Source organism: Trichosurus vulpecula, chromosome 8, assembly GCF_011100635.1.
Source record: "Trichosurus vulpecula isolate mTriVul1 chromosome 8, mTriVul1.pri, whole genome shotgun sequence".
Taxonomy (NCBI): domain Eukaryota; kingdom Metazoa; phylum Chordata; class Mammalia; order Diprotodontia; family Phalangeridae; genus Trichosurus; species Trichosurus vulpecula.
Window position 1 is genome coordinate 72,095,501 of NC_050580.1, and position 21,396 is coordinate 72,116,896.

General features: G+C 39.6%; 1 pseudogene; it reads right to left on the reverse strand.

The window, feature by feature from the left end:
* Nucleotides 1-18,189: 18,189 nt before the first annotated feature.
* LOC118828822 lies at nt 18,190-19,904 on the reverse strand (annotated as a pseudogene).
* Between the last annotated feature and the right edge of the window lie 1,492 nt (nt 19,905-21,396).

Sequence of the window (21,396 nt, forward strand, 5' to 3'; positions counted from 1 at the left end):
ACAGAGAGGTTAGGAGCTCTCATAGACATGAGCTATCTTCTGACCTTGAGTCACAGGGAAACTAGAACAAATGACCAATGTGGTATAAGTTTGTATCCTTGGTATTGGCATTTTGGAGAAAACTCTGGTCACTCCACCCTGGTAACAGATCAAATGGCTGGTGGATAGCAGGTACGGTTGATCATACCAATTCCAATTTTTATTTTTTTGGTTTTTATTTTTGCCAGATAATGAAGTACCTTGCTATAGTAGTTTTACATGTTGTGGTCTGCTGGAATATCAGAAGATATGAATAGGGGATGACATCAATGCCCCATGATCTATCTTTGAGGTAGTACACGATAGATAGTGCTTCTTGCAGTAAGTCATGGCTATCAGAGAGTGGTACAAGCATCTCTTCTGTAGCTGAGAATGCCAAAGTAGAAAGCAAGAGAAAGTTCCAAGCTAACCTGTCAATCTGTAAGTCACATCTCTGGCTGTTCACTTAGAGACTTCTCCAAATGCCCAGCCAGAAATGAAAAAAAGCCTCTTCTATGGGTTGTGGTAGGAAATGCAATCATTATTGCCACTGCAAAGATGGCAATAAACGACTAAAGACATGCTATTTTTAAATGAGCAGATATTACTGTCCTTTTATGTTAAAATACACATAGAATGGAACTTTGAGTCCGTTACTAGAATACAGCTTCTCCAACAACATCATTGGCACGTGCCTAATGGTGCCTTCTGCCTCTCAGGGCTGTGCAGAAGCCCTGAATTTACAGGAAGGTCTATGACCATGTGGCTAATTTCAGGTCATAATCATTTTCCACATTCCCTTACTCTTTAGGAAGCAAGAGGCCACAGTAATGACCTAGGAAAGTGGGTCCAGTAATCACTTACTTGGGATCTTCACATTACCCACTTCCCATTGAGTACATCCGATGGGCCACAGCCATAGCCTTACCAGCCTCGGGACAAGGAAGGCATGGCATACTCAGGTGTATTGCTGTCACTTATTGAAGATTCCTGAATAGAGAATGTGATTACATTCTCTCATGGGATATGAGTGGCATCACTTACATGATTGTGTTCTCACTGTCTGCTCACAACCACATCTGCTGTACGACTCCTCATTTGCATTGAAAATCAGAGCATCCTTCATCACACCAATGATTTTTTCATGCTACTAATCTATTTGCATTGTAAAAACAACCACGAAGAAGAATTTTGCCTTTTAGTTTCTCATTCCAGACAAATCACTGTGGGGTAGTAATAGAAGATGCATAGGAAGAGAAACTTCAAATAACCATGGGTTGTATGAGAGATCAAAATCATAACCCTGATGGATAAATGCTAAGTCATCCATGAACTCACATTTCATTCCATTTCTCATTTTCTCTCTCTCTACATATATTATACATGACTAATAAATATATTAATATCTACGCAGGACCTCACCAGTCAGAGGAGGAGGCCACAGGGTGGAAGTGAAAATAGTCCAGGGAATCAGCAACTCAGTCAAGGTAGACTAGAGAAGGGAAGTTGCTAATGAGGAGACATAATGCTAACAAGGTGAGAGCTGGAGAATTTCATAGACAGTTGCTACAACATTCCTCCGTTGGAGTTTGTCACAAGAGTTACTTAATGAGAATGACAGAGGGCTAAAGGTCCTGCTTCCACAGAGTATTTCCTCAAAGAATTTAGTTCTGGAAAGAACCTTAGAGATCATCTAGTCCAGGGGTTCTTAACCTTTTTGTGCCATAGCCCCAGTTTAGCATTGCCTAGTGGACCCTAGGTACCCCTTCTCAAAATAATGTTTTCAAGTGCTTAAAAAAAATACACAAGATTATGAAGAAAGCCAATAATAATTAAATACAGCTATCAAAATATTTCTAAAATAAAATAAACAAGGTCATAGACTCCAAATTAAGAACATCAGATCTAAAAGTAATCCTCAACAAGCTGGAATAATGAACCAAAGCTACATGATGAAAACGATTATATTTAAGTATGTTATATTGAAAGAGGACCTAGAGAATCTAGTGGACCACAAACTCAATTATGTATTAGTGGCATAACGTGGCAGTCAACAAAGCTAAGGAGACCTTAAGTTGCATTTATTAGAATTATAGCAGCCACATCAAGGGAAGTAATAGTCCCTCTGTACTCTGTCCTGGTCGGACCATGTGACTGAAGATGATAAGGCGCAGAGAGGTAGCTAAATTAATAAATGTTTATTAAAGGAATGAATGAACCAGAGGGACAGGTGACATATAGGATGACAGAATAAGGCTCTATTAAGTGACATCCCCAAGATCACATTTTGATTCCCCTGGCCTTTTTGCTGACCCTCCATCTCCCTACTCCATACATTTTACTAGCTGTCTCCCATGCCTGGAATTCTCAGACTCATATCCATCTTCTGCTTCCCTGACTTCATTCAGGTCCCAGCTAAAATCCCAACTTCCCCAAGAAGCTTTCCCAAACCTTCTTAATGCTAGTGTCTTCCCTCTACTATTATCGCCAAATTATCTAGTTTATATCTTTCATATACATAGATGTTTTCACATTGTCTCCTCCGTTAGACTGTGAACTCCTAGAAGAAGGAACTGTTTTCCCTTTCTTTGTATCTCCAGAGCTGAACCCAGTGCTTGGCACAAAATAGATACTTTATAAACGCTTGTTGACTTGACACAGGTTATAAATTACAGTCAGAATTTAAACCCAAAGCCCTCTAACTCCAACACCAGCACTTTTTCCAAAGATTTTTTTCCCAATCCAATTTTCCAGTGCTTAGCACAGTACCTGACACATAGTAGGAACTTACTAAGTGTTTACAAATTGATTTATTGATATACAATGCTGCAGTAAGGTATAGTGCATGAGAGGAATTGGCTTTAGATGAACTGGTTTTAGACACAGGAACCATTAGAAAAATTAGTTTTAGGTGAATTGCCCAGTCCCAGCAGCAAGTGACTTTCCAGTAGTCCAATCCAGAAGCAGAATAGCAAAGGTGGGTGGGAGGTTTGAATTGCTCTATATAGAGGTCATGTGAGTGAGAATACAGATAGTGGGTTAAGAATAAGTTGCAGTATATGTTAGAGCAGTCTTCTTTATTCCTTGATGAGCTCTAAGTCACATTAAGAGAGTAGAAATCATCTGGATAACCATCTGCCAGGTGGGATTTCTCCATTGGGTGGGAAGTTTTTATGGATGACTTCTAAGGACCTTTTTCACTGTTAGGTTGTTTGGTATATAGCTGTGCTATAAAGACATAATGGATTTGAAGTCATTTAATTAGAACTCAAAAGACCTGGATTCTAATCCTGGTTCAGCAACTTTCTAATTGCATGACCTTGGGGTAGTTCTTTCTCCATTTCTGAATCCATTTCCTTCTCCATAAAATAAGTGAGTTGCATCAGGTGACCCCTCACCTCTCTCTCAGCTCTAAACTTCTACAATGTATAGTGGAAAATGTGGTAGCTTTGGAGTCAGAATATGTAAGCCCAAGTCTGAGCTCTGCTACTTATCATTTTTGTGACCTGGAACAAGATATCCCATTTCTTAGAACTCAATTTTCTCATCTGTAAAAAAAGACCCTAAAGGAGCCTACATTCTATGAGGAGGACACAGAGTTTTCACAGATAAATATATACACATAAATGAATGAATAAGCCCACATAGGAATGGTCAGATGTTTTGTGTGTGTGTGTGTGTGTGTGTGTGTGTGTGTGTGTGTGTGACAAAGCCATTTGCGGTGGGACAATAACAACCGTGTCTGGATTTGTCTTATCGGAGATGCAGAATAGTATAATCTAGTTAACAGAGAAAGAATCAGTGGTGCTCAGTTAAGTAACTACACTCAATGGCCTCGGCTCCTAAGACTGTGTGAGACAAGGCTACTGCAAATGCCTATAAACCATCCCTGGGTTGCAGCCGACCCAGTGGCTCAGAGTTTATGTGCCTTCTGGATAAAAAGAGAGTTGGATGCAGTTTTGAATGATCACTATACATATAACATAGAATCTCCCCAGGGAAACTCGAGGCAATTTGCAGAAAGGAAAACACTTCGATGCTTTTGAATGGAATAAAACGTTTTAGAGAGATCAATTTTGCTTGAAAGAGATTTTCCAGAATTTTTTGTTGCTATAAAAATTAGATTCTACTCTACACTACTCCATTCCCTTCCATTGGATTTTTTTAACATGTACACATACTAAATGCCAACCAACCAGAGCACTAGACTAGGAGCTGAGGACATAAACCTTAGATAAGCTTAGACAGGAAATCAGCCTCATGGAGCTTGCAGTAAAGAAATGCACTTTGAGGGCACCTTTCAACCTCATGAGCACATCTGTTTTTATCATTCCCTCCCGTTTGTTTCTACTGAGCCTAAGATGCCTCTTTGCAAGTAGCACGAACTAATAGGGACTACTAGTGAACAATCTCTTATTTAGAGAGGACTTGTACAAGTGAGCAAGAATGGAACAGAGAATGCACAAATGGAAGCAAATAAAACATCATGCATGAGACATCTCATAAAATGATGACAATAAAATACATCAGTTTGCAAACACATTTTCCATTTCATTGGGCTTTAGGATGGAGTACTGTTGGTAGGAAGTCCTTACCTCCTATTAGAATACAAATACTTCTGGAATAAATTCTTAAACTTTCTGGTCTCAGTTTCCCTCATTGATAAAAAAGGGCATTGGATTAATTGATTTCTAAGGTGCTTTCTAAATTTAAATTTCTCATCTTGTGAAATATGACTCCTTATCAGTTATTTATACTTCATTATGAAAGAACACACCATAACCTTTTCTAGGAGTAAAATTTAATGGCCAGAAAAGGAAGAAAGCATGTGTGAGTGGCACTGTGAAGGAAAAAGGGACAAAAAGGATATTTATTTATCCTTCTCTCTCTCTTTTTACCCTGTCCTGCCTCAAAAGTCTGTTTTACTTCTAACCACTGCCTCCCTTAATCTTACTTACTTTTATCATAACTCCCCCTTCAGCCTGCTTTCTCTTATTTCCTTTCCCCTTCTATTTCCATTGGGCAAGATAGATTTCTATACCCAATTGACTGTGCATTTATACTCTTCATCTTTAAACCAATTCTTATGAGAGTAAGATTCAAGCATTGCCCCCCCCATTTTCTCTTCCATTGTAAAAGCTCTTCTTTGAGCACCTCTTTTATGTGAGAAAATTTTCCCCGTTCTACCTCTCCCTTCCTCTTTTCCCAGTGCATCCCTCTTTCACACTTCTTCATTTTTCCCAACCTAATCTACTCACTACCATAGCCTCTGTCCATGTAGACTTCTTCCAACTGCCCTATAATGATAAAGATCTTAGGAATTACATGTGTCATCTTCCCATATAATAATGTAAACAGTTTAACCTTAATGAGTCCCTTATGATTTATCTTTCATGTTTACCTTCTCTTGAGTCTCGTGTACAAATGCCAAATTTTCTATTCAACTCTGGTCTTTTCAACAGGAATGCCCTGAAAGGATTTTGAACCTTTTAGCCAGTCAAAAAAAACAGTGGCTCTTGTAGAGTGAATAGGGATGCTGGTGCTGAAAAGCATGATCAGATTTAGGTGAGGGAAAGCTAAGTTGACATACTGGTGTTGGAGGGACCAGAGTGTCCTCACACCTAGGACTGTGCTTACTCATGACATCTCACTAATGCATTGCAGACATTCAAAAGATTTGTTTGCCTTCAGGCAAGTTCCTTTGCTTCTCTGAGCCTCAGTTTCCTCATCTTAAAAATGAAGGCAGTTAAAGTTGATAATCTCAAAAGTCATTTCCTGCTCTATATCCTAAGATAAATGAGCCATTCTGGGAAGAATTGCACAGGAAAAGAAAGAAAATATTTCAAATGGAGCCTTGCATAATTGCATAATCTGTAGCTTAACTTATGGTCCATGAGTGGTGGTCTTCCTTAGCCCTGACCCAAGGCATCCAAGTCCCTGTATTTGGATACTCTCCGTTTATGGAATGGAAAAGTGTTATGCCTTTGGAAAAGGACTGTGAAATTACCTGGCAGGCTATTTACTCCCTTGAAATCATTCAATGTTGAATACTAAGTTACAGCATTTGGAACTGGAAGGGGCCGTAAAAACATCTAATCTAACTTCCTTAATCTTCAAAGAAGCTAACTGAGGACTCAGTTTTCCCAAGGTCACGTGGGTAGTAGGAAGCAGAGCCAGAAATTCAAATTCAAGTCATCAGACTCAAGATCCAACGCCATTTCCACTCTCCTATGCTGCCTTGCTCTTCTCTTTGTCCCCAGACTTTCCAGCTATGTTTCAGGAAGGAGAGTGTTGCTGCTCATCTGAATTCATGTCACTTTGTTCACTTACCAATACAAATTTAGAATACGCTTTCTTATTAGGACATTTTGTTAGTGATAAATTCAGGGTGGGGTATTGTTTTTCTTTTGAATTAATATGCATCATATGAAACTGGAATCAAATTAAATATGTTTGTAATTCTGTGCTGAAAAGCATCTGAAAAATGAGCTGCTTGAGGTTGTATCAGTCCTTCTTTGTCCAGGTTGATTCTCTCCCAAAAATCAAAGAGAACGTGGATATTCAATCAGTTCAACACCAGCCAAATGAATCCATTGGCATTCTCATGATGACTTGATCTTGTGTTCATTTGAAGGTACTTGATGCTTATAGAAACCAATAAATGAAATCAGATTAGGAGCTTTGGAAAATGCAGCCCGCTGCAGATTTTCTCAGTACCAGCTCAGTGATTATTTAAAGCCTGATTCATTCTTTCAGTAAACACAGCAGTATTCCCACACAACAAATGGTATACAGAAAAGAGCAGATAGAAACATTCATCTAGACTCTGGCTCAGCTGACTTGCCTGGGGCTCAGTCATTTCTACTAGGAGAGTAGTCTGCACTCAGGTGGGTGGACCCCACGTTGGCCTCTGCTTTCCTCAGCCATTTTTTTATTTTGCTGGAAGAATATTTCAGAAAGAGTCACTCAAGCCAATAATCTTTTCAGGGTCTTTTTTTCCATCCCCAGGCTGTGAAACATTGCGAAGTAGTGGGGTAAAAGCCTAAAGAAGATAGGAATTGCCTGGGCTCCATGTGCCTAGCAAAGGATCAGGTTCTATTGCAAATTTCAATGCTATTGGGTTACTAATAATAAGTCACATTTTCATGTCATTCTGTTTTCTTAGAGCCAGCACCTAAGAGAATTGCAACTATTTTCACGCCCTTATAAAAGAAAACAGGGGATCAAAGGGTGAATTGCCTTGCTCAAGTCATAACAGCTAATAAGTAGTGGACCTGGTGTTTGAGCCCAAATGTCCTGGCTGCAGATCTAGACCTCTTTCCTCTACATCCCACCACCTCAGAGGCTGTAATCTTCTGATTCTCATTTTTGGTATCCTTAGAGTCTGACCCAGGCACATATACATGGTAATGATAATAGCTCACACTTATATAGTGTTTTAAAGCTTACAAAGCAATTCACATGCATAGTCTCATGTCAATCTTCATAGCAATCCCTTAAGGAAGGAGCAATTCACATCCCTGTTTTATAGGTGAAGTGACAGGGGCTCAGAGAGGGTAAATGTCCAGCATTACACAGACAGTAAGTTTCTGAGTGGGGAACTGAACAGAGCTTCTCCAGCTCTATTACTCTTGTATTGATTTCAGCCCTGACCAATCCAATGGCCCTGACCACTACTACATCCCTACGTACTTGGTATTGCTCCTTTACCTCTTCAACTTGGTTTCTCCCACATTTTATTTACTACAACAATATTTCCCAGCTGGCTGCGCTACTTGAGACTTCTCTGACAACCATGACCTAGGGACCCTCATCAATTGGGAAATTCATCATCTTACAAGATTGAGTCAGCCTTGGTATTCACATCTCATCATAACTTTCTGCCCCTTTGATTGGAGGATGGATCCATGAACTCCTAACCTCTAAGAATGGGGTTCAAGACAGATATCTCCTCATTTCCCATCTGGGCGTACTAGTACCCTAGGACTTCTTTGACTTCACCATGCCCTTGCATGGTGCATTTCCCCCTCCACTTTCCCTACCTCCACTTTTCAGCTTCCTTTAGTATTGTCTTCCCCATTATATTGTAATCTGCTTGGAGGAAGAGACTTTTCTTCCATATTTGTACCTCCAGAGTTTAGCAGCCTGACACATAGTAGGTACTTAATAAATATTTACTGACTATGGACTATATCCTGCATAGATATTTAATAAATGTTTATTGAATTGTTTTGTTGAATTAACTTGGGAAAGTTTGTCTTTCCTGCCTTACATCCATTGTACTAAAACTTGTAGTAAAAGACTCCTAGAGTATGTTACATGGAAATCCAAGTCTGCCTTTGAGAATGACTTTGGAGAAATAAATTTCCAAAACACAATATGTATGAGAACGTCACATGGTAAACACAGTTGAACTCTAAGAAGCTGCCTTGGATAATCATGTAGACATGACAGAGCAGCCAAGATATTGAGATCCATTTGGTTTGAGATCCAAAGAACCTGGAAAATGAGATGAAGTCCTTGGAAATTGAACTGAAAGCCATGATATGCTTTCCAACATTGCTCCATAACTGTAGTATATTAATGGATTTGTTGTCTCATTGATGTGGACACTTCTCCAAAGACACCAAATATGGCCTATCAGTGCTTATGACATTCTTTAGCACTCTATCCCATAAATTCTTCACATAGGGGCCACTCCAGTACTGGAGATCTTCCAATAAGCCTCAGTATTTTGTGATTGCCAAACCAACCCAAGGGGAATCCAAGAGCTGGAAGACTTGGAATAGTTCCCACTATTCCATGACTACCAATCTAGCCCAAGGAGTATTAAATGCACTGTAGTAGGTTCAATAAACCATACTAGAGACTAGGAGCATAAAGACAAAAATGAAATAGCCTCAAAGAACTCCCTTTGGACTGCCCTAGAGCATTTTAAAAGAGAAAACATGTTGGCTATTTTTCAATTAGTTATAAACTCTTAACTGGGCAGTGATTAAATTATACAAGTTGTAACTCTGCCAACCAGGCTAAAGAAAGAACTGAAGCTGTTATATATGCAATCAACACAAAATTTTGATGAGCTCTCACTCTCCAAAGCCACTCCTTACTACCACACTTGTACATACATGTGCACATATACAGAAAGACACAGACCCCCATCAGGTTGCCCTTTGTGAGTTCTTCTCCTGAATCTGCTACCCGTGTGACTATGGAAAAGCAGGTCAATCCAAGTGGCACAGTGGATAGAGCACTGGACCTAGAGTCAAGAATATCTAAGTTCAAATCCAGCCTAAGAGACTTACTAGCTTTGTGACTCTGGGCAAGTCACTTAATCTCTGTCTGCCTCAGTTTCCTCATTTGTAAATGGGGATCATAATAGCACCTACCTCCCAGGTTAGTTGTGAAGATCAAATGAGATAATATTTGTTAAGCACTTAGCATAGTGCCTGACACATAGTAAGTGCTTAATAAGTCCCATTTTCTTCAGCCAACTAGCATTTATTAAGTGCGTACTATGTGCTAGGTACTATGCTAAGTTCTGGAGATACATAGAAAGGGGAAAGGCAGTCTTTACTCTCAAGAAGTTCACAGTCTAATGGGGAGACAACATGCAAATAATTATGTACAGACAAGACCTAGACAGGATAAGTTGGGGGTAGTCTCAGAAGAAAGTCACTAAGATGTAGCAGGACTGTGAGAGACTTCACTTTGCTTCCATAGGCTTCAATTTCCTCATCTATAAAATGGAGAAGTTAAATTAGAGAATCTCTAAGGTTCCTTCTAATTCTAAATGTATTATCTTATGATTCCCTTCTCTCTGATCTCATCTATGTGTCAGGAGGGAATCTGGGTGGGGAGAAAGCAGGAGAAATCTGGACTACTAGGAGCTGTACAAATTTGTCCCTCCAGAAGCCACCAGGGAAGACTGTGAGTCTTGATTGCTTATTAGTTTATTTGTTTAGTGGATGTTCATTTCTCTTCCTTTTATACCTGTTTATCATTAGAACCAAGCTGTTATATTTTCATGTTGGTGCTATTTATGGCATATGTGGAAGAGACTACATTTTGAGTTGCTAGGCAATATGAATATAAGCAACATCTTTTCACTTTTCACCCAACTCTTGATTACTCATGCAAATTAGAGACGTACCTCAGCCTGGATAAACTAAAGCTGCAGATAATCCAAAAATAATGTCTCTGATTTCAGAAGAGAGGATATATTTTTCATTATATTTGTCTTCAAAATATTTTCTTAGACATAAATACTCAACAAGTATTTAGTGAGTACTTTGTATATAAGCCGCTTTGCTGTGAAAGGCATTGTTAGTAGGAATAGTAGGCTAGGGGTATCCTGGGTGACAAGAATCATCCACTAAGTAGATGTTTTGTAATCATCTACTTAGTGAATGATTTGCAAATGGATAACTGAAAAATTGCCCTCTTTGCACTTCAGGATTTTTAATCACCAGGCTGGCATAGTGGACAGCTAAGCATGTAGATAGTCTTACAAGTATGTTAGAGATGGCTCTGTCATTAGAAACATTTGAAGGGGACTTCTGGGTCACATGACAAAAAAGATGGCAGACTAGACATTTTCCCCAATCCTTACAACTTCTCAAAACTCTCCAAAAAAAGCAATTATGTGTAAGAGATAAAGCCATTTATCTCTCTTCATAGTCTAGGACACCAGAACCTTGAAAAGGTAATATTCTGATGATATAACAGCAGAGAAGTCTAATTCCCAACCATGCTGCCCACTAGATCTCACGGGGCTACACCAGCTAATTCATAGATTTGTAACAGAACTCAACTTTACTTCCCTTCTCTCAGTCTCACCAAATGGCAGAAGCTTGCCCTGGCTGAGACAGTAATGCTGCCATATATATCAGAGGAAAAAACTGAGGAAGAGAGGAAACTGGGTCAGGACAAGTTTGTAGAGCTACATGGCACTTTATTAAACCTGAAAGAGCCTGGTAACAAGATGGGACAAATTCTGTCCTGCAAGAAGTTACTTGGAAGCAGAGACAGAGTCTAGGAACTGTGAATTGCCCAGCTTTGGAGGAGGCTGAAACAGCTTTGATATACAGCCCCCTAGGGAAACTGCCATTAAAAAGGAGTGAGTCAGAAAGTGAATAATAGGAAAAATAAATAAAAAACAGTGGAATTGACAAAGATCTCAAGAAGAAGAAAAATTTAATGAAAGATATTGGGCATGAGCAGACAAAGCAACAGAGAAGATACTAATAAAAGGAGGAAATATGGTCTCTAGATCAACAAAGCTCTTCCAGATATCTGTGAATAAATATTACAAGACAAAGAAAAATGAATTAATACTAGATGAAGCAGAGGACCCTTTGGACTCCCAAGGGAGCATACAACCGCATCAGCACGTTCCTTAATGATTTCATTCAAATGGTTTCATTCAACAAAGAAATAAGAAATAAAAAAGCAGAATTTATAGCCTACACATCAGAAATGATTGGTAGAATAGATGAAACTTGAATCCACAGAGGCCAGTGTCACCAAAGAAACCAAACTGATTGGGAATACAGAAATTTAAAAAAGTGAAAAACAATCTAGAAAAAGAGAAGCAAAAGAAAAACAATAAAAGAAAACATGATCCCCATACAAGCAAAATACATTAATATCAATGGCAGGATGTATAGAGAAAATTTAAGAATAACAGCCAGAGGTATCATGGAGCCAGCTCATACAAGGTAGAGAGCCAAATCTTAAATTTTCAATGTATTTACACTTCAGAAATATGTAAATGTTACAAATAAGGGCTTCATTTACTGTTTTGTTGATTGTCTGTACTTAAGAAAGTGATAGAGAAAATGTTAATAATGAAGATTAAATTTAAAAGTGTTTCATAAGTACATTTTTCTGGGTAGCCAGTTATTAAACATAAAAAAGCACATTGTTGATTTTAGCTGTCCCAGAAGAACATGGTGCCTCAAAGAACCTGAGCATCAGCAAAGATGCTGGTGTGTGAAATAAGCATGACTGTTTGGTAATTTGAACATTATTTTGCATTGCCTTTCTTTAGGATTGAGGTGTAAACTGATCTTTTCCAATCCAGAGGCCACTGTTGAGTTTTCTGAAGTTGCTGGCATATTGAGTATACCACTTTAATGGCATCATCTTTTAGGTTTTTACATGGCTCAACTGGAATTCCATCACTTCCACTAGCTTTATTGTTAGTAATGCTTCCTAAGCCCCACTTGACTTCATTCTCCAGGCTATCTGGCTCTAGATCAGCAACGACACCATTGTGGTTATTGGTGATATTAAGCCCTTTCTTCTACAGTTCTTCTGTGTATTCTTGCCACCTTTTCTTAATCTCTACCACTTCTATTAATTCCCTACCATTTTTGTCTTTTATCATGTCCACTTCTGCATGAAATGATCCCTTGAAATTTCTCATTTTCTTGAGGAGATCATTTGTCTTTGCCATTCTATTGTTTTCTTCTATTTCTTTGCATTTATCTCTCCTTGCTATTCTCTGGAATTCTGCATTCAATTGGTCATATCTTTCCCTTTCTCCTTTCCCTTCCTTTTCTCTTTTGTCCTTAGCTATCTGTAAAGCCCCATCAGACAGCCATTTTGCTTTCTTGTTCTTTTTCTTTGGAATGTTTTGTCTTGCTGCCTCCTGAACAATATTGTGAACTTCTGTCCATAGTCCTTTGTGTATTCTGTCTATCAGATCTAATCCCTCAAATCTATTTATAACTTTCAGTTCATATTCATAAGGGATGTTATTTAGGTCTTACCTATACAGTCTGATGTTTTCCCCTACCTTCTTCATTCAACAAGAAGTGCATGGTCTGAGCCATAGTCAGCTCTAGGTCTTGTTTTAACTGACTATATAGAGCTTCCTTACCTTTGGCTGCAAAGTATACAATTAATCTAATTTTGATATTAATCATCTGGTGATGTCTATGTATAGAGTTGCATTTTGGCAAAAGGAGTAGTTGCTATGACCAGCAACTCATCTTGGCAAAATTCTATTAGTCTCTGCCCTGCTTCACATTATATTCTAAGACCAAACTTTGTTATTCCAATTATCTTTTGACTTTAGCATTCCAATCCCATATGATGAATGTGACATTTTGGGGAGGGGGGGAAGGGAGTGCAATTTCTCGAAGATGTTGTCAGTCTTCATAGAACTGGTCAGCTTTGGACTCTTGGTTTCAATATTTGGAGCACAGAATTATATCATTGTCATGTTGAATGATTTGCCTTGGATTCAAACAGATATCATTCTATCATTTTTGAGATTACGCCCGAGTGCTGCTTTTCTTACTCCTTTATAGACTGTGAGGGATACTTAATTTCTTCTAAGGGAATCTTGCCCATAGTAATATATATAGTGATCACCTGAATTAAGCTTACCATTCCAATCCATTTAAGTCCATTGACACCCATGATGTCAATGTCTAATCTTTCCATCTTCTGTTTGACCTCATTCAGCTTACCTTGGTTCATAGATGTATTTTTCCAGGTTTATGTGCAGCATTGATCTTTACAGCTTTGTACTTTCCTTTTCTCACTAGAAACATCCACAGCCAAGCTTCCTTTCAGCTTTGGCCCAGATGCTTTATTAGTTCTGGAGCTACTTGTACTTGTCCTCCACTCTTCCCCAGTAGTATTATTGGACATCTTCTTACCTGTGGGGCTCATCTTCTGGTGTCATAGATTTTATCATTTCAATACCGTCCATAGGGTTTTCTTGACGAAGATACTAGAGTGGTTTGCCATTTTCTTTTCCAGGGGATCATTTTTTTGTCAGAATTCTCTGTCATGACCTGTCCATCTTGGGTAACCCTGCAGTCTATAGCTCATAGTTTCATTGAGCTACACATGCCAGGAAACTGAATTGCTTCCATTTGAATTGTCTCAGGAAGATTCTAAAGATCACCTTGCAAGATAAGGTACCTGACACTAAGGTCCTTTTTTTAAACTAAACTGCCAAACATTCAAACTCTACTGCAGAGAGCACAGCTCTGATGGGATGGCCGCATTGTTCAAATGACAAATGTACACTTGCCTAAAAGACTATTTTACAGAAAACTCACTCAAGGCAAGTGCTCACATGGTGGTCAGAAGATGTGATACAAGGACACTCTTGAGGTCTCTCTGAAGAACTTTGGAATTGATTTGTGACAAGGGAGACACTGGCACAGGACCATCCAACATGGCATACCTACATTAAAGAAGGATCTGTGCTCTATGAGCAAAGCAGAATTGAAGTAGCTCAAAAGAAATGTGAGAAGCGCAAATTTTAAGAATCCACCCCAAATGTTCACATGGTAGAGCATTGCGAGCTCATATTGGTCTGGTCAGCCACAGTCAGACACACTGTAACTTGACTCTTCAAGGACAAAGGACAACAACCAAATAACCAAATAAAACTCTGAGGCTTGTGAAGTACTTTACATGTGTTACATTGTTTGATCCTCACTATAATCCTTTGAGGTGGATGCCACTATTATCCCTAGTTTACAAATTAGAAAACTCATTTGTAAGTCATTAAGTGACTTGCTGAGGTTTGTATAACCAGTAGTTGTCTGAGACAGAGTTTAAACTCATATCTTCCCAACTGTGAAGTCCAGTACTCTACTCCATCACCTGGCTGCCAGATGTAGTTTAAACTTGGTTAAGTTCCTTGACACCAAAAATGGAGCAGAGGAGATGACTATGATAGACATTTCAAAGGAAAATTCGCTGGATTTTGTAATTGACAAGATTAAGATGGGAGGGTGATGGAGGTGTCAAAGATGATGCTCATCTATGCAATTGGGAAAATGGAGGTGCCATTGAAATAGAGAAGTCCAAAGGGAAAGTCAAATTTGGGTCTTAGATCTTGAAGTGAAAGGGACCTAAAAAAATCATCTAGTCCTACTGCCTTCATTTTGCAGATGAAGAAACTAAGCTGCAGGCAGGGGAAATGACTTGGCCCATTGGCAGGAAGAGACAGAGTTGGGATTTGAATCTTGCTTCCCTACTTCCAAATCCAATGAACTTTCAACTGAACCACACTACAGAACTACACTACGTGATGAGGGGAGTTTTAGAGGTTTGGGGTGATGGCAGGAAATCAAGTGGTAATGTCCATTAGCATGATTGAAACTCAAGACTGGAGCTAAAGAGGGAGGTCGGGTTTCAAGATCTGTGCATCATCTATATGTAAGAGATAACTGAAATTGTGGGATTGGATGAAAACTTTGAGAAAATAAGAATAATATACAGTAGAAGCTGACTTGATTCTGAGGTCCATACACACTTAGGAGAAAAAAGGAAAATCAGGGTCTAACAAGACAGAGAAAAAGTGGTCAGAAAAGCAGGAAAAATAGGATAGGATAGAGACATGCAAGCCCAAAGGACTAGAGGGTTTCAAGGGTGAGGTGAGTAATAATGTTCTGTCTAGAGGAGTCAAGACTGAGAAAAGTCATACAATTGGTGAAGTTTGGGTCTAAAGGTGAGATTAAAAAGTTAAAATATGACTATCATCATTATTAGCCAGAATTTGCACACTCTTCAGGTTCACAAAGCACTTTACATATATTATCTCTTTTGAGCCCTATAACAATCCTCTTCAGTAGGAAGTAGTATTATTGTCCTCGTTTTACAGATGGGGAAATTGAAGCTGAGACATATTGAATGACTCCCCAGAGCTGCAGAGCTAGTGAATGTTTAAGGGTTAGAACTCATGTCTTCCTAACTCCATTCTCCACTACACTATCCAACTGCTTCATGTTAAGTAAGAGTGGGCTTAAATTTGATTTGATAAGTTTAGTGGGCTTGCAATGGGGAAAGACAAAGAAGGAATATAAGCTTGAGGGGACAGTAAGGACAAATAAAGTATTTTGTCTGTCATTTTATGTGTATGTTCTCCATCTCTCCAGTTCCATTTCCTCAAAACAAAGTCGCTGCAAGGAAAGTCTTTTATAAGCCCTAAATGGCTCCAGGAGTGATAGCTAGCTAGTCTTCCTTCCAGCTCCAATGCTCTTTGATTCAGTTTGCTCTAAGGAGGGTAGTGTCCTGAGTGAGATCAATGAGCAGTACTCATCATGTGATGCCAAGAAATCTCATTGTTTGTTTGAATGGGTATTGTCCTAGGCTGTAATCATCACAAAGGAAATCAAGCTTTCTCTTGTTACAGATGGGAGAGAACCTGCTGCAATGATGCTCATGGGGTTAAGCCCAATTGCCTGAGGACAATTGGAAAGAAGAATTCCAGTACTGAGCCCTACTAATAAGATAAGAGAGCTATAACAATCCACCAACCTACTGTAAGTACATTATGCCTAGCTCTTACATGGCTAGAAATCTCTGTTAGGTTTCTAAAAGGAACCTTCATCTATTCCATCCCCCTTTTTTGAAAGATGAGGAAACTGAGGCCCAGGAAGTTTCAATAACTAACCAAAAAACACAAAGGGTATTTTGGAGGTCAGAAGTAAGATTTCAATCCACTTCTTTTGATTCTAGAACCAGTGCTCTTTCCAGTGGACCATACTGTGCTCCACAGCATGGTATTAATAGTTAATAACAATATTAACAAATAATATTTATAATTATATTAATATTAATATATTGATACCATTATTAATATATTAATAATTAATTATGGCATTTACAGTATTGGAAAAGTAAATTCATGATATTTATTTGATTCTGCTCACTCAAAAACATGATTTCTCATGTCCTATCTTGTCATCCTCACAATAACAAGATGGCATAAGTTCTGTTATTACTATTATACAGATGAAAAAATGAAACTCAAAGATTAGTGATGACTCGGAAGGAACATGATAGTTGGCTGTCACATGAAAGAGGGGTCCAGTATGTTCTCCTTGGAATCCAAGGGCAGATTTAGATGCAAGGCTGGACAGGGGTATAGTGGATCAGGGGGAAAATTTGTTGCTGTTGTTATGTTCAGTCATTTCAGACTTTCCATGACCCCATTTGGGGTTTCCTTGGCAGAGATACTGGAATGGTTTGCTATTTCCTTCTCCAGCTCATTTTATAGATGAGGAAACTGAGGTAAACAGGATACATAGCTAGGAAGTATCTAAGGCAAGATTTGAACTCACATCTTACTGACTATAGGACTGGCACTCTTCTCTATTACAACACTTAGTAGCCCAAACGTAAAAATTACAAAGAGGCAAATTGAGGGTTAGGGTTTGAAAAACTTGTAGATAATGAATGCTTTTCCAAAGTTGGAATGGGTTACTTTGGGAGGCAGTGGACCCTGTCTTCATTGAAGATCTCAGAACAAAGGCCAGATGGCTGCTTGTCAGACATATTGTGGAGGGGACTCTCATTCAGACATGAAGTGGATGAGACAGGGCAGCTAGGTGGCTCAGTAGAGGGAGCATGGGGCCTTTACTCAGGAAAACCTGGGCGCAAATTCAGCCTCAGACATTTACTAGCCATAGGACCCTGGGCAAATCATTTCATCTTTATTTGCCTATTTCCCTCTCCTCTGAAATGGGGTTAATAATAGCACCTACCTCGCAGGATTGTTGTGACTAACCCATGTGACTGTCCACAGGCCTGGGGTTGACAAAGAACGAGTCCCAGCTCACCCTGATCCTTGGTCACTCACAGACTTCTATAGCAATCTTGAAGGCTTACAGGACATACATGTGCCATACCTTTGGTGGGCCTGTAGTTTGGCCCACCAAACTGTATTTGATATTTTGAGCAGAGACCTAGGCATTTATAAATTGCAGATACCATGATGAACAGCCATAAACAGCATACACCTGGCAGGAGAGTTTTAAGGCCCATTTTGTTAACACTCCAAAATAAAATTCAGGAGACTTGGGTCAAATCCCAATTCTGCCACTAATGGCTGGCAACCTTAGGCACATCATCTTATCCCTCTAGGATGCAGGGATACTTGAGTTCAAGTTTTTTTTTTTTTATGGTGCCAATTTAAATAGATTTTATTCTCCAGGACAAGAATTGCATTTCCACTTGTTTACAGTACTGATAAAGTGCAATGTTGTTCACTTCTCTCCCTCTGCACACGCTTAAGTATTCAGAATGCCCAGATTTACACAGTAGCTTAAATGTTACTTTTACACTGCCTTGGCTACAAATTTGAGTCCTTCAATTTTTGGAAAGCTGCATGGAATGCTCTTTCTTCTGGTGTGTTTAGTTGACCTCTTCAATGGTGGGTCCAGAAGAAGCATCTCCAGATGGGGCTGATCCACCCCCTGGGAACCCACCAGGCATGCCTCCTGGCATGCCCCCTGCACTCTGGTACTGCTTAGTAATGATGGGGTTGCAGACCTTCTCCAATTCTTTCTGCTGATGCTCAAATTCTTCCTTCTCAGCAGTCTGGTTCTTATCCAGCCAGTTGATCATTTCATTACATTTGTCACGGATCTTCTGTTTGTCTTCATCCCCAATCTTGCCTTGCAGTTTCTCATCCTCTATGATGGCCTTCATGTTGAAAGCGTAAGACTCCAGAGAATTCTTAGAAGACACCTTGTCTCTCTGCTTCTCATCCTCAGCCTTGTATATCTCAGCCTCCTGGACCATGTGCTCAATGTCTTCTTTGCTCAGACGTCCTTTGTCATTGGTGATGGTGATCTTGTTCTCCTTGCCTGTGCTCTTATCCACAGCAGAAACATTGAGGATGCCATTTGCATCAATGTCAAATGTTACTTCAATCTGAGGAACACCCCTGGGTCCTGGAGGAATTCCTGTGAGCTCAAATTTGCCAAGCAGGTTGTTATCCTTTGTCATTGCTCTCTCACCTTCATAAACCTGAATAAGTACAGCAGGCTAGTTGTCTGAATAGGCGGTAAAGGTCTGTGTCTGCTTGGTGGGGATGGTGGTATTATGTTTGATCAGAATAGTTGTAACTCCACCAGCAGTTTCAATTCCAAGGGAAAGAGGAGTGACATCCAACAGCAGCAAGCCCTGCACATTCTCAGATTTGTCTCCAGACAAAATGGCATCCTGGACAGCTGCACCACAAGCAACAGGATTGATACTCTTGTTGAGTTCTTTGCCATTGAAGAAATCTTGCAGAAGCTTCTGGATTTGGGGGATTTGAGTAGAACCACCCACCAGGACGATGTCATGAATCTGTGATTTATCTAGCTTGGCATCTCTCAAGGCCTTTTCCACAGGGTCCAATGTGCCATGGAAGAGATCATCATTCAGCTCTTCGAAACAGGCTGGGGTGATTGATGTATAGGAATCAATACCTTCATAGAGGGAGTCAATCTCAACAGTGGCCTGGGTACTGGAAGAGAGGGTACACTTAGCACGTTTGCAAGTGGTGCGAAGACGGTGAACGGCCCTCTTGTTCTCACTGATGTCTTTCTTGTGTTTTCGCTTGAACTCAGCAATGAAATAGTTGACCATTCTGTTGTCAAAGACCTCTCCACCCAAGTGGGTGTCCCCAGCTGTGGACTTGACCTCAAAGATGCCATCTTCAATGGTAAGAATGGAGACATTGCTTCAGCAATTTCTTTCATCTTGGTCAAGACCATAGAAGATACTTCATATGGATAGAAACTTTTGGTCTCCCCTCTGTACTCCACTTGGACCTTAGGCCTGCCTGTGTCATTCACCATCATGAAAGGCCAATGTTTTATGTCTGACTGTACAACTGCATCATCGAATCTGTGACCAATCAGATGTTTGGCATCAAAAACTGTGTTGGTGGGGTTCATTGCAACTTGATTCTTTGCAGCATCACTGATTAAACGTTCAGTGTCAGTGAAGGCAACGTAGCTTGGGGTGGTCCTGTTTCCTTGGTCATTATCAATGATCTCCACTTTCCCCTGGTGGAAGACTCCCACACAGGAATAGGTGGTGCCAAGAACAATGCCAACTGCGGGTCCCTTCGACATGGTTTCTGGGGAGTTGGGGGTCATAGCTGACCACAGTGGAGAAAGAAGGGCTGCTGCTGTGCTGGGTAGACCTGGGTTCAAGTTTCAAGTCAGACATTTGCTAATTATGCGACCTACGTAAATAATTTAACTTCCCTTGAAATAACAATATTTGTGCAACTTACCTTTCAGGACTTTTTTTCAGGCAAGCAAGTCACCTGTGAATGTATCATAGGTTTATAGAATTAGAGTTTGAAGTGACCTTAGAGCTCATTGAGTCCAAAGCCTTCATCTTATAGATGAAAAATCTGAGGCTCAGAAAAGATTAACTGACTTTTCCAGAGCATCATAACTTACTAGCAATAGGGCCTCTTACTAGGGATTAATTCTAAGGAGATTCTAAAGAATATCTTAACTCCAAGTCCAATACTCTAGCCAGAATATCAGCACCATCTCAATCACCATCATCATCACTATCTTCATCACCACCACCATTGTCACTATCTCCATCACCACCGCCATCACTATCTTCATCACCACCACCACCATCACTGTCTTCATCACCACCACCACCGTCACTATCTCCATCACCACCATCATCACTATCTCCATCACCACCACCATTATCACTATCTTCATCATCACCACCACCATCACTATCTTCATCACCACCACCATCATCACTATCTTCATCACCATCATCATCACTATCTTCATCATCACCACCATCATCACTATCTTCATTACCACCATCACATCATCATAGCTACAATGTATATAATGCTTTAATGTTTGCAAAATGCTTTACATATTTTAATTTATTTGATCTTCGCAATGACCCTATGAGGTAGGTGCTATTATAATTTCCATCTTCCAAAATCAGGAAACTGAGGCCCTTAGAGTTTAAGCAACTTCCCCAAAGACATAGCTAAGGAGTATGAGAGGCAGAATTTTAACTCAGTTCCCTCCTGAGTGCAAGTCCTGTCCTTCTATCCACTGGGCCACCTATTTGCTGCAGAACATACTGTAGCAGTTTCTGTAAAATGGGTGTTGGACTTGATGACAGAGCTCTGAAGTCCTTGAGAAACAGGCAGATAAATGGAATGAATAGAGATTAAAAGACTCAAGTTCAATTCTTTGGCTCTGCCACTTACTCACCATGCGACCTTGGAGAAATCATTTGACATTTACACCTCAGCTTCCTCATCCATCAGAAGAGAATATTAGTCTTTGAGTCTATCTCCCAGGGTTGTCATAAGGATCAAATCAACCTTCTATCAAAGCCTAGTAGTGAACTCTGCCATCTTTTGATCACACTTTTTTTCAAAGACTTGATACATGACCTTGGCAATGGACCCCATTTCCTCCCCAAAGCAGGCAAAGATACTGGAATTCTGTACAATGCATTTGTTCTTAACATAGAATCAATTGATAATTATCATTAATAACTAATATGTAATATATACTACTACTAATTATTATATAATATTTACTAATATATAATATAATAGGA